The sequence below is a fragment of the Octopus sinensis genome, linkage group LG5 (assembly GCF_006345805.1).
Source record: "Octopus sinensis linkage group LG5, ASM634580v1, whole genome shotgun sequence".
NCBI classification, from domain to species: Eukaryota; Metazoa; Mollusca; class Cephalopoda; order Octopoda; family Octopodidae; genus Octopus; species Octopus sinensis.
The window spans coordinates 85,184,998-85,197,497 of record NC_043001.1 but is presented as its reverse complement, the minus strand read 5'-3'; the positions used below and the strand labels follow the sequence as shown (position 1 = coordinate 85,197,497).

The 12,500-nt window shown below is 34.3% G+C and overlaps 1 pseudogene; it reads right to left on the bottom strand.

Annotated features, from left to right (window-relative positions):
- Positions 1-5,457: 5,457 nt before the first annotated feature.
- Positions 5,458-12,500, bottom strand: part of LOC115212287 — a 12,586-nt pseudogene continuing 5,543 nt past the window's right edge.

Genomic DNA, 12,500 nt, shown 5'->3' with positions numbered 1-12,500 from the left:
CATTCTGAAATAAAATGCCGCCAGGGTCAACTTCGCCTTTCATCCTTTCGGAGTCGATAAAATTCGTACCTGTTGAGTACTGGGGTTGACGTTACCTTTTATCCTGTCGAATTCGATGAAATAAATATCACGACTTATCCCTTCATCCAAAATCAGTGGCCTTATACCAAAATTTGATATCAGTAATGATTCTGGGCGGAGGCACGTGGCTTATTGGTTAGGGTCTTGCACTCATGAAAATAAGATTGTGGTTTCCATTCTGGACCAAGCAACGCGTTGTGTTCTTGAGCAAAATATTTCATTTCCCGTTGTTCCAGTTAGCTCAGTTGACAAAAGTGAGTAATCTTGTGACAGACAGGCAAGATTGGGGAATACATACGCCATGGAAGCCGGAAGACCGACCCTATGAGTTTATATGACCGAGGAAGAGCCGGCAGGACAAGTGAGACCATGACCCGTGGCCTCTACCTGGGATGTAGCCAGTCCACTTATGCATACCGTTCCTTCTTGGGACACAAAACCCTACTTACGAAGACCTGTTGAAGCAAGTGAAAATCAAAATCAAAATCAAAATCGAAATCGATCAACATCAATGGAAATTGTAGCTGTGATACCAGTGCCGGTGGCACGTAAGAAAACAATCCGAACGTGGCCGTTGCCAGCACCGCCCTAAAAAGCACCATCCGATCGTGGGCGTTTGCCAGCCTCGTCTGGCACCTGTGCCGGTGGCACGTAAAAAGCACCCACTACACTCACGAAGTATTGACGTTAGGAAGGGCATCCAGCCGTAGAAAAATTGCCAGATCAGACTGGGCCTGGTGCAGCCTTCTAGCTTCCCAGACCCCAGCTGAACCGTCCAACCCATGCTAGCATGGAAAGCGGACGCTAAACGATGACGATGATGATGATGATTATGATGAGGAAGGTATTTTACTACTTTTGTCTTTAATGTTTCTGGTACTTTATTTCATCGATGTTTTCAGGAAGAAAGGCAAATTTGACGTCGGCGGGATTGGAACTCAGAATGTAAAGAACTGGAAAACTAAAGTTTTCATAAGGGTTCTTATTTAGACACACGAGCATCAGTCTTGATGAGAAGGGGCTTAGTTCGTTGACCTCATTATTTGGCTAGAGTTTTATTGTCTAGACCCATACTGATAGAATATAAATTTGACGTCAGCGCGATTTGAACTCAGAACAAATAGAAGCTTTAACAATACTTTTTAAAAATTTAACTAATAACCAAAAACTCTGAGGGGAGACTGTTAGACAATACATATAGCTTTCAGTAGTTGACTGGTATTTTATTTCATCAACTCGGAATGTTGAACATCTGGTTTTTAAGTAAAAATGTCGCCAGGGGTCGGAAATAGAAGCATTAATACGACGTTTCAGAAAAGTACTTCAGGAAACCTTCTACGTATAAAACTGATTTAAAACTTTAGTACTTCCTCCAGTCTCGAAGTTACGGCAAAAATTCTGTCTACAATTTCTATTGGTTAATCAATAAAACATAATACGTGGTCATAATATACCCTGTCGATCCGACTACATATATCATAATAAAATTCCCCTTTTAAACGTAGACCATTGAAATTTATGTAGAATTATATCTGAAACCAATCTAAAGAATTCGCTTTCAAAAATGTGACTTGGTTAATGGCAATAATTTGCTATACATTTAACACAATCAACGAAGCATCGTATTTTACCGAATGAATGAAACGGCTATACTTCAGCAGGATTTGAACTATAAAGCTGAAACAATAGAAACTAATGCTGGTCTCAAATTTTAGCACAAGGCCAGCAGTTTCAGGGAAAGGGCGAAGTCGGTTACATCGATCCCAGTGCTCAACTGATACTTATTTTATCGACTCTGAAAGCGTGAAAAGCAACGATGACCTCGATAGAATTTAAACTCAGAACGTGCAGACGGATAAAATGGCGCTAAGCATTTTGTCCAGTGTGCTAAAGATTCTGCCAGTTTGCCGCTTTAAAGTAGCTAAATATTGTAAATCCCCAAGTCCGGAGCTCTGCGACCTGCATTCGCACTTAGAGCTTCTGTTTGAAGCATCACTAAAGGAGTAAATGGATCATACTTTGAAAGATATATCATATGCAATATGACGGTGAACATTGCAAGGAACAAAAAAAAAAAAATTTAATTTTATGCTCTGTGATCAAAGATATTCGATACGAGTATCATTCAAATAAATGAAAATAAAGGATAACGAAAATGACTCATATGCTATCAACTCTGTTTGAATATTTGATAATTGGTTTGAAATTATTGAAGTTTGCAAAATGCGAGTCAAAGCATCTTTTCTCAATGAGCATAACGTACAGAACAAATGCTGAAATAACATTTACTAATATAGAGGTGCTGTGGAAGAGATATTTAATAACAGACAAAACGATTAAGTTCATTTGAAATTGAAATTTATTTCATAAAACGCCAAAACTTTCACCATGCAACCGAGGCCTAGTCACTAGCAAAAATCCATGCAAGCATTTGCAATAGAATAGGGTCAGTGACCTGGTCTCAGATAGGCAACGATGAATTGTTACCCTCGTGAACTGAATTTAAATTTAAAGTGAATTTAACACTTTGAATGAGTAATTAAAATTCATAGCCATTCCTGTAATTATCCATCACAAAACAGAATCGATATTTTCTGCATTAGCAATATGCTTGTACCGTTTTCATATCCTCCAACAAAAGCATTTGTTTATTGTTCTGTAAAAATGTAAAATCTGTGCTTTTGTATGGCTCTGAAACATGGAAGCCATCTGCAGCAACTACAAGAAGATCCAGAACTTCCTCAACAAACGTCTCCGGCAGATCCTGCATCTGAAGTGGTTCGACCGAGTGCCAAACACCGACCTGTGGGAAAGGGCGAACCTGGAGCCCATACATGTTCAGATTAGACGAAGAAAATGGAGATGGATCGGACATACACTGCGGAAAGAACCCTCATATGTGACACGACAAGCAGTTCACTGGAACACGCAGGGGAAAAGGAAGCGAGGACGCCCGAAGAAGACAGGGAAGCGGAACGTTTTGGACGAGCTCTGGACCACCGGCCTGACATGGGAAGCAGCCAAGAAACACGCCAATGACCGCAAGAGGTGGAAAACTATTGTTGAGGTCCTATGCTCCACAAGGAGCAAATAGGATTAAGAAGAAGAAGAAGAAAAAGACATTTGAAGAATTATGTGAAAAAAATTAAGAAAATTTGAAAAATATTCGTTTGTAAAAAGTCTCTCCGTCACGCAGCATAACGAAGTTTTTCAAAGCAGATGGGTAAAACTGCTTTCCGCAGTTCAGTTAACAGTAAGAATATTTTTTAGTGCTATATTCGCTTTTCTCGTTGAAAGTATTAACAACTTGTTTGTCATTAAATAGCTATTGCACACTATAGATGTTTCGGTTTCAACACATGAGATCAACAATTTGTTCTATGACTTCAAGAATAACCTTTTTTCTGTTTCGAATTAAAGTCGTTTTATATTTTTAGTGTTTTACTATCTATCACAGTATTCTATCAAATGTCCACCGTAAATCCTCGAGTATAGTCCGATCTTGAGTATAATACGCAGGGGATTTTTAGAGGGCTGTACTTCTGATAAATCTAAGCCTTGTGTATAATACGCACTCCTCTAACTTGAGTTGTGTGTAATTAAGCCAGCAGCACCTAGTCGAACAAATACTTCCGCGCATGTGTAATACAATAATGGTGATGTTCTTAACTGTTATATGGGAATGTAAATATGTTTGCAAATTGTTTTTGTTACATGTTATTCTGTATTCTGAATACTTTTATTTTAATAAATGTTGCTTACTGCAAGTTATGGATGATTCTTTTATGACTTCATTGCTTTCAGGCTTAGCTTAAGGTATTTTCGCGCCCGACATCACAAAATGCGTTTGAATAAACATTGCCGGACAGCAAATACAGACTCGGACTTGCTTAGATAATATTTTTCATTTTTAACCTCGTATATAGTACGCACTAGGGATTTTGACCTTTAAATTTTGGGAAAAAAATGCTGATTATACTCGAGGATTTATGGTATCTAGTTTCATCTGCTTATTTGCCAATATATCTGTCAGCGATCTAAGCTTTAAATATTGCTGTTGTTTCAACTCAAATCTGCGTAGATATTTACGAAGGTATCTTACGATATCACACTGAACGTCTCTCATTTTTCCATTTCCAAACTGCATAGATATTTATGAAGGTATCTGACGATGAGACACGGAGAATCTGTATAGCAAAACTTGAGCTTTTCATTTCTATATTTGTAGTCTGAGATATGTAGTGTATGCAGAGATTCCAAATTTCTTTAAGATGAAATACATTGTGACTTTTCATCAGGCTCTTTACTTTCAATTCTGTTCAACTTACTCCAGGGGACAACAAAATAAGTACTACTCAATTATGGAGGTTGATATAATCGACTAGCCTCTCCTCATCCTACCGACTTTTCAAAATTACTGACCTCGTGCCAAAATTAGAAAGAAATGCTATAAAGAACCTTTCATATTCATTCTAATAATCCTTTCTACTATAGGCACCAGGCCTGAAGTTTATGGGAGGGGGATAGTTGATTAGACCGACTCCAGTACGCAACTGGTACTTCATTTATCGATCCCGAGAGGATGAAAGGCAAAGTCGACCTTGGCGAAATTTGAAGTAAGAACGTAGCAACGGAAAAAATACTGCTAAGCATGTCGTCAAGCGAGCTAACAATTCTGCCAGCTCGCCGCCTTCATGTTTATTCTAATATTGGCTGATGAAAGGGTATTTTGTAGAATCGCTAGAATACTGAATTCTAATCTATCTAAGGACAACTTCTTTCCTTACTTCCCACGAATTCGCTAAATTAAGAACAAGTCAAATACAAAAGTCGATATAATCAATTATTCTCTTCAGAAGTTTAGGAATTTTATCATATGTGAGAAATCATTATAATAATTGTTTTTGATTTAGTTATCACGTCAGCAGTTTCAACAGGTAAGGTTAGTTATACTCTCGACCCAACTCTTTGATTAATTCTTTATTTTATTGACATCGAAAAGATGAAATGCAAAGTTGACCTTGACAGACTTTGAACACAGAATGTAAAAGAATAGAAAAACGGGGAAAATATCAGAAAACTTGTTTATGGTGTATATTTCAGCCCTTTATGTTCTTGGTTTAAATCACACCGAGGCCAATTTCACACCAACCAAAAATGCTGGTGCTGTGCCAAAATTTAAAGCTATTATTTACCATATTGTGAGAATTTCTGAATGAAACAAAATAACATCACTTGAAGTGAAACAAAAGCAAGCTTCAATAGGAATAAAAATTCCACTTCTAAGAAGATCTGATAAGAGTATATCGTTACAAATTACACTATAAAGTAAAAACAATAATAAAATTTTGAAATTAAAACAATCAAACAACATGTATCATAATTCAGTACTTTTTATTTCATATCGGTAACAATCTTCAATGCATGGTATCTTAACCTTATTTCCAATTAGAATTCAGTACGACTGCGTTTCTGTAAGTACGATGACAATTTGGTGTGATTCATAACACGGGTCCTCAACGCTTGAAGTTTCGGGTAGTTGTTGAGAAGAGCAGAATCATCCCTCATTGGGTTCTCAAGAGCGCAATAACACATCATATCAGCCATTGAGAACTAAAAAGAAAAATTAGTACAGGTTTGTAAAATGAGAGAAGAAAGTATAAATATGAGGATATATATATATATATATATATATATATATATATATATATATATATATAATATATATATATATATTATATATATATATATATATTATATATATATATATGCATACGCAGAAGATGAGTTTAAGTCAAGGTAGCCCAGACTAATAAGTATGAGGTCTAAGTGCTCTTACCAGGATTTATTATTTATAAACCTCCCCTTCGCTCAGCTTTATATATCTAAAATAATGCATCTGTATATCTATGCGCTTTCTCTCATATTAAAACACTTTACATATTCTGCATCTCATTGTACGGTCGGACCTACAGACTTACTAGCGCTACCTTTTCCCTTCTCTCAACTGGATGCATTACTCAAACTTCATTTTCAACAATGAACTGTTCCTACTGATGTGCAGCAGGAAGAACTCTCTCATATGGATGTGAATAGACCTCCCTACTCTACGGAACAGTATAAGCTATGAACTATAACGAACTATCATCTTTCTACCGTACCACGCATTTTTCTACAACAACTTTTCCTGCCTATATATTCCTGTTATATTTCTTATATTTCTCCGAAGACTGAATACCCAATATATCGAACCTTAGGTTATATCCATTAATTCTACTCACATTGCATCAGCATTAACTTTCTTAAATTAAACTAAATTAATTTAAATACTATAATCATACCTTGATTAATTGCTTTCCTCCTCTTCAACTCATATATATATATATATATATATATATATATATATATATATATATATATATATATATATATATACGATTCACAAGATTTATGAAAATACTTCGTGATGTATTTTGATAGAATAAATTGGATTATTAAATATGTGTTCTAGTGTTAATCAGCTGCTTGTGTGCCTTTTTAAAAATAGTATCACTTATATGTATAAGACTAAACGAATTAGCAGAATCGTTATATCATCGGGCAAGATGACGTGCGCCATTTGTGTAGGATGTCTAAGTTCTGATCTCAGATCTTGCTACGATGAATTCTGCTTTAATCATACCGAATTGATAAAATACAATTGAAAGTAATGATAACAATATGCAGTCTCTTTGAGAGGTAACTACATGGGCACTCAACAAAGCTGACGATACAACTGCCAATAAAATAGCGTGGTTGTATTGATCTTGGCCACCGGCATCTAACTGGGTGTTGATACAATGGTGATTTTATTCTATGACAAAATGATCTTTGATACGATTGCCAGATTATATGGTACCTGGGCCATAAACTGAATCATGTAGATAGATAAATGTATTCTTTTACTTGTTGCAGTCATTTGAGTGTGGGATTCTGGAGCACCGCCTTTAGTCGCGAAAATCGACCCCAGGACTTATTCTTTGTAAGCCTAGTACTTATCGGTCTCTTTTCAGAACCGCTAAGATACGGGGACGTAAACATACCAGCATCAGTTGTCAAGCGATGTTCGAGGGACAAACACAGACACACAAACACACGCACACACACTCACAAGGCTTTGATCGGCCCGAGGCTATAGTAGAAGACACTTGCCCAAAGTGCCACGCAATGGGACTGAACCCGGAACCATGTGGTTAGTAAGCAAGCCACTTACAACACATTCACTCCTGCACCTATATCTATATCTTAAACAAAATACATTATCTACAATTTGCGTGATTCTTGAAATTAAATTTTATTCTTTTAGTTCATTTACAAAAATATCTTTACATATATTTCATTTCCAATTTAAACTATGTTCAACGTTAAATTACAGCTATCAGAAAGTGTTAAGTTCTTCCATAAATATAAAGCCCTTTTTCATCAACCCATAGATTGAAAATATAAAGAAATATTTCGTCAAACCTGGTCTCCCATGAAATATTGGTTGCCATTGTTATACATTTCAAGGGTTCTCTCCATGAATGGCAGAATTCTGCGCAATGTTTCTTCATATCTCATACGTCTTTCTGACTACAGATCAAAGAAATATATCAAATATGAAAATTAATATCCTTTATAACAATATAGATTAACAGATTTGTAAATATCCTCTTCCTCTTGTTGGTGTAATTATTATTGAAGATGGGAAACTGGCACGAACGTTAATGTATCAGAAAACGTGATTTACAAAACCCGCTGCGGTTTTAAGTTCTGAGTGCAAAATTGTGCCCCACTCTCATTTTTTTTGAGGGATTCGATAAAGTAAACTACAAATCTAGTACAATAATATCGATAATTTTCCTCAAATTTCTAACACTTTGTGTAAATCAAAGCCATTTGTATACAGCGAACTATATTCAGTGCTTATATATGTAACTTTGCACGAGATACATATTCAATGATTTTTATCCAGACTTATTATTTTCCACCATTAAGAAATGTATAAATGATATATCACGGGTTATATCGAGCTGATTATTTCATAGTAGACTTAAATAATAGCATATATGATTAGAAAATTGACATAAGTCTGTGTATTCTACGTATCTTTTCTTTCAATCTCAAATTTATACTTGTAATGCTGCAAAAAATTATGAAGAAATGATCTCCCTTGCATAAATTGTTCTCTAGTGTATAAAAGGAACAAATCCTAGCGAAATTTGTTTGATGACACTTTCTGAGAATGAAAACAAATTTAAAAAACGAAAACGTTTGTTGCTTAGGTACAAGACCAGCAATTGTTTTTATATAACTAGATTAGTGGGTACACGAGTGGTGCATTGTTGGTAGGATGAGAAGCAAAGATGGCTGCAACGGAATTTGAAATATGAATATAAAGTTTTGAAACAGAAATTCCATTATGCCATACCAATGCACCAAAAGAAGTTTAAGAAATTACTAAAAACTTTTAATGATATTTGTAAAAGATGGATTTTTACAATAATAGTGTGTAAATGAATTGTAAAATTCAATTTCAAATTCTGAAAGTTCGGTAATAAATACCCCTAAGGGTTTTATTTTCATTCTCAAATTTGAAAGAAAGTGAGTACCCAATGGGTAAACTGCTGTAGATAAATTATTGCATAAATGAAAATTCGTATATTCTCAAAGCTAGTTAAACGCACACATATATTTACACATTGTGAATTACTTGGAATTTACTAGGAAATTCTATTTTTATATTAACGTAGCAGAACATAAATATGAGCAAATACTAATAAACATCAACAATCTAATTTAACTATAAGGATATACTGAAAATATTTTAAGAGGAAAATATATAATACTTACTGAGATGTTAGAATCACTTGAACGCTGGAACTATAATATACGGAAAAAATTTTTTATTTGGTTTAACAGCGATAAATGGTAAAATAAGCATATTAAATTTATATATATATGCTGAGGCGCATATGCACAAATAGGTATGCATGTGGGTGCATGTGAGAGTGTGTTTGCAAGCGTGTGTATTCATAGATTTAAACTTAAATTTACATATATATTCGTAGATATACATAACAATAATTATATAAAGTTAGCTACACACTCTTCCATGCAGAAATGTGTGTGAGTGTTAATACATACGCGGCTATATATATATATATATATATATATATATATATATATATATATATATATATATATATATATATATATATATATATATATATATATAGTTTTACGTGTGCGTATATGTGTAAATGTATTTTCGTGTGCGCACGTGTATATTTCACCACACACATTTATATATAAATATATACATAATTGTATGTGTGATATATATATTATACACACACATATATATATATATATATATATATATATATATTCATAAATATTCAATTATGGTTCGTATAAAATGCATATATTTAAATAGGATTATAATTGGTTTAAATTATATATGGGAATGTGTGAGTTGGGGTGAGTTTGTACGTATGTGTTCACGTACATGCCCACTTGCAAATATATATATATATATATATATATATATATGATAGATATATATATATATACATACATGCACATAATGTATGTTTGAATCAAGTTCGAAGACTGAATGTCAATTCGGTAATTATTTAGCGTCTCTAAAGATTATTTCAGATGTTGAAAAAGTACACTTTTAAAAGTAAACAACAGTTTACAGCAATCTCATATTCCACTACTGAAGGAAAGAATGTTCCAACTCCTGACAAAATTAAATCGAATCTATGTTTGCATTAATACATTTGTAAAGCAAAAGATATAGCTTCTATCGAAAATCTTGCTTCTTGAATCATATAGCTACTGTAACAAAACCTATAGGAGAAATAAATACATACATCTGAGAAATCTGATTGGTTTACGTTTGGTCCTAGCCAACAGCTACGATTTTATATACCAACAATCACACGATGAGTCTCTTCAAAGACAATACTTTTCAAGCACCATCAATAAACACACGATGATTATTATTATATTAGCAGCGGTTTTAATATGGAAACATTACTGGTGGTAATTTCACAACCGTCTATTTTATCCTTGCGATGAAGGTGCTGACTGAAACATCATATATAGAATACCAAGTACTTCATACCGGTGCAAAGGATAAGATTTCGGCTATGATCTGACTACAGCAAAATTATCAGTTACTGGCGGCTAGTAAATTTAAAAGAACTTCAGAAGAGCTTCAGAACTTCAAACCATCAAATACAACTTCCATTGTTCTGAGAAAAGAGTGAGGTGCAAAATTGTTCCATATTATCAAATCTTAAATCCCCGCTTCTAACTATTTAAGAGACAACCGTACACACAAATAATATATATATATATATATATTATATATATATATATATATTATATATATATATATACATACATGCACATAATGTATGTTTGAATCAAGTTCGAAGACTGAATGTCAATTCGGTAATTATTTAGCGTCTCTAAAGATTATTTCAGATGTTGAAAAAGTACACTTTTAAAAGTAAACAACAGTTTACAGCAATCTCATATTCCACTACTGAAGGAAAGAATGTTCCAACTCCTGACAAAATTAAATCGAATCTATGTTTGCATTAATACATTTGTAAAGCAAAAGATATAGCTTCTATCGAAAATCTTGCTTCTTGAATCATATAGCTACTGTAACAAAACCTATAGGAGAAATAAATACATACATCTGAGAAATCTGATTGGTTTACGTTTGGTCCTAGCCAACAGCTACGATTTTATATACCAACAATCACACGATGAGTCTCTTCAAAGACAATACTTTTCAAGCACCATCAATAAACACACGATGATTATTATTATATTAGCAGCGGTTTTAATATGGAAACATTACTGGTGGTAATTTCACAACCGTCTATTTTATCCTTGCGATGAAGGTGCTGACTGAAACATCATATATAGAATACCAAGTACTTCATACCGGTGCAAAGGATAGATTTCGGCTATGATCTGACTACAGCAAAATTATCAGTTACTGGCGGCTAGTAAATTTAAAAGAACTTCAGAAGAACTCCAGAACTTCAAACCATCAAATACAACTTCCATTGTTCTGAGAAAAGAGTGAGGTGCAAAATTGTTCCATATTATCAAATCTTAAATCCCCGCTTCTAACTATTTAAGAGACAACCGTACACACAATAATATATATATATATATATATATATATATATATATATATATATATATATATATATGTATATTACTATGGAGTAGAACCACTTTTGGCAGTAATTACAGCGTGAATTCTACGTGTTATGGACTCGCACAAAGTTTGAATTCTTTCCAAGGGTATTTTTATCCATTCTTCACCTAAAACTGTCTCCAGTTCTTGTAGTGATGATGGTGTAGGATATCGATTCTTTACTTGTTTTGCTAACATCCACCATAAATGTTCAATAACATTGAGATTTGTGGTGGCCAGCTATGATGTTCAACTTCACTAGAATGTTCCTCGTGCCATTCAGTAACGTCTTTAGCTATGTGAATTGGTGCGTTATTACCCCGAAGGATTACGTTTCCCTCCGGAAACAGTTCCGTAACCATAGTATGAATTTGATCTAATAAATTGCTTAAATAGACATGACTATTAATTCTGCCATGAAGGGAAACCATTTGACCGGCGGATTTCCAAGATATCTAGACCCCCACTCGCCCCAGAGAATCACAGATCCCCCTCTATAGCCGGTGATCGGAAATAAGGTAAAGGATGACTCATCACAGAAAGTAACATTCATCCGCTGCTCTAAGGATCAATTCTGTAGGCTATTACTACACTCTAAACGCTTTGCAGCGTTTGTTTTCGAAAGTAGTAATTTTCTGGTTGCAGTCCTCCCGTGAAATCCGGATTTGTGCAGCTCCCGGCAAATAGTTTTTGTGGAAACTGGATTCTCCAGGTGGTCATTAAACTCTGCGGTAATTTTGGGAGCTGTACTTTAGTGATCCTTTCTAACAATTCGCGTAGGAGTCCAATGGACTCTATCTGAAAGTTTTGGCTTTCTTCCGGAGTTTTGTTTCGACTAGTTGGTTTTTCCCTCTTTCTCAAAGCCTGTCATTACTTTCAAGACAGTACTTCTTGATTCACCAAAAATATTAGCTGTTTTCGTTACGCTAGCGCCTGCCATTCGAGTACCAACAATTTGGTCTCTTTGAAAGTCCGATAGATCTGTCATTTAAGTGAACTGTAATTACCTTTTTCTGATGATGTCTAAAAGGAAACATGAATTTTAGCAAAACATATTAAGCAACATTAATAATAAATCAAAAACATAAAAATAAACAAGATTTTGACGTTTTTATAGATATTTCGAAATTATGATGCTAGGTGTTTCTATTATTTTGTGCAACCCCTG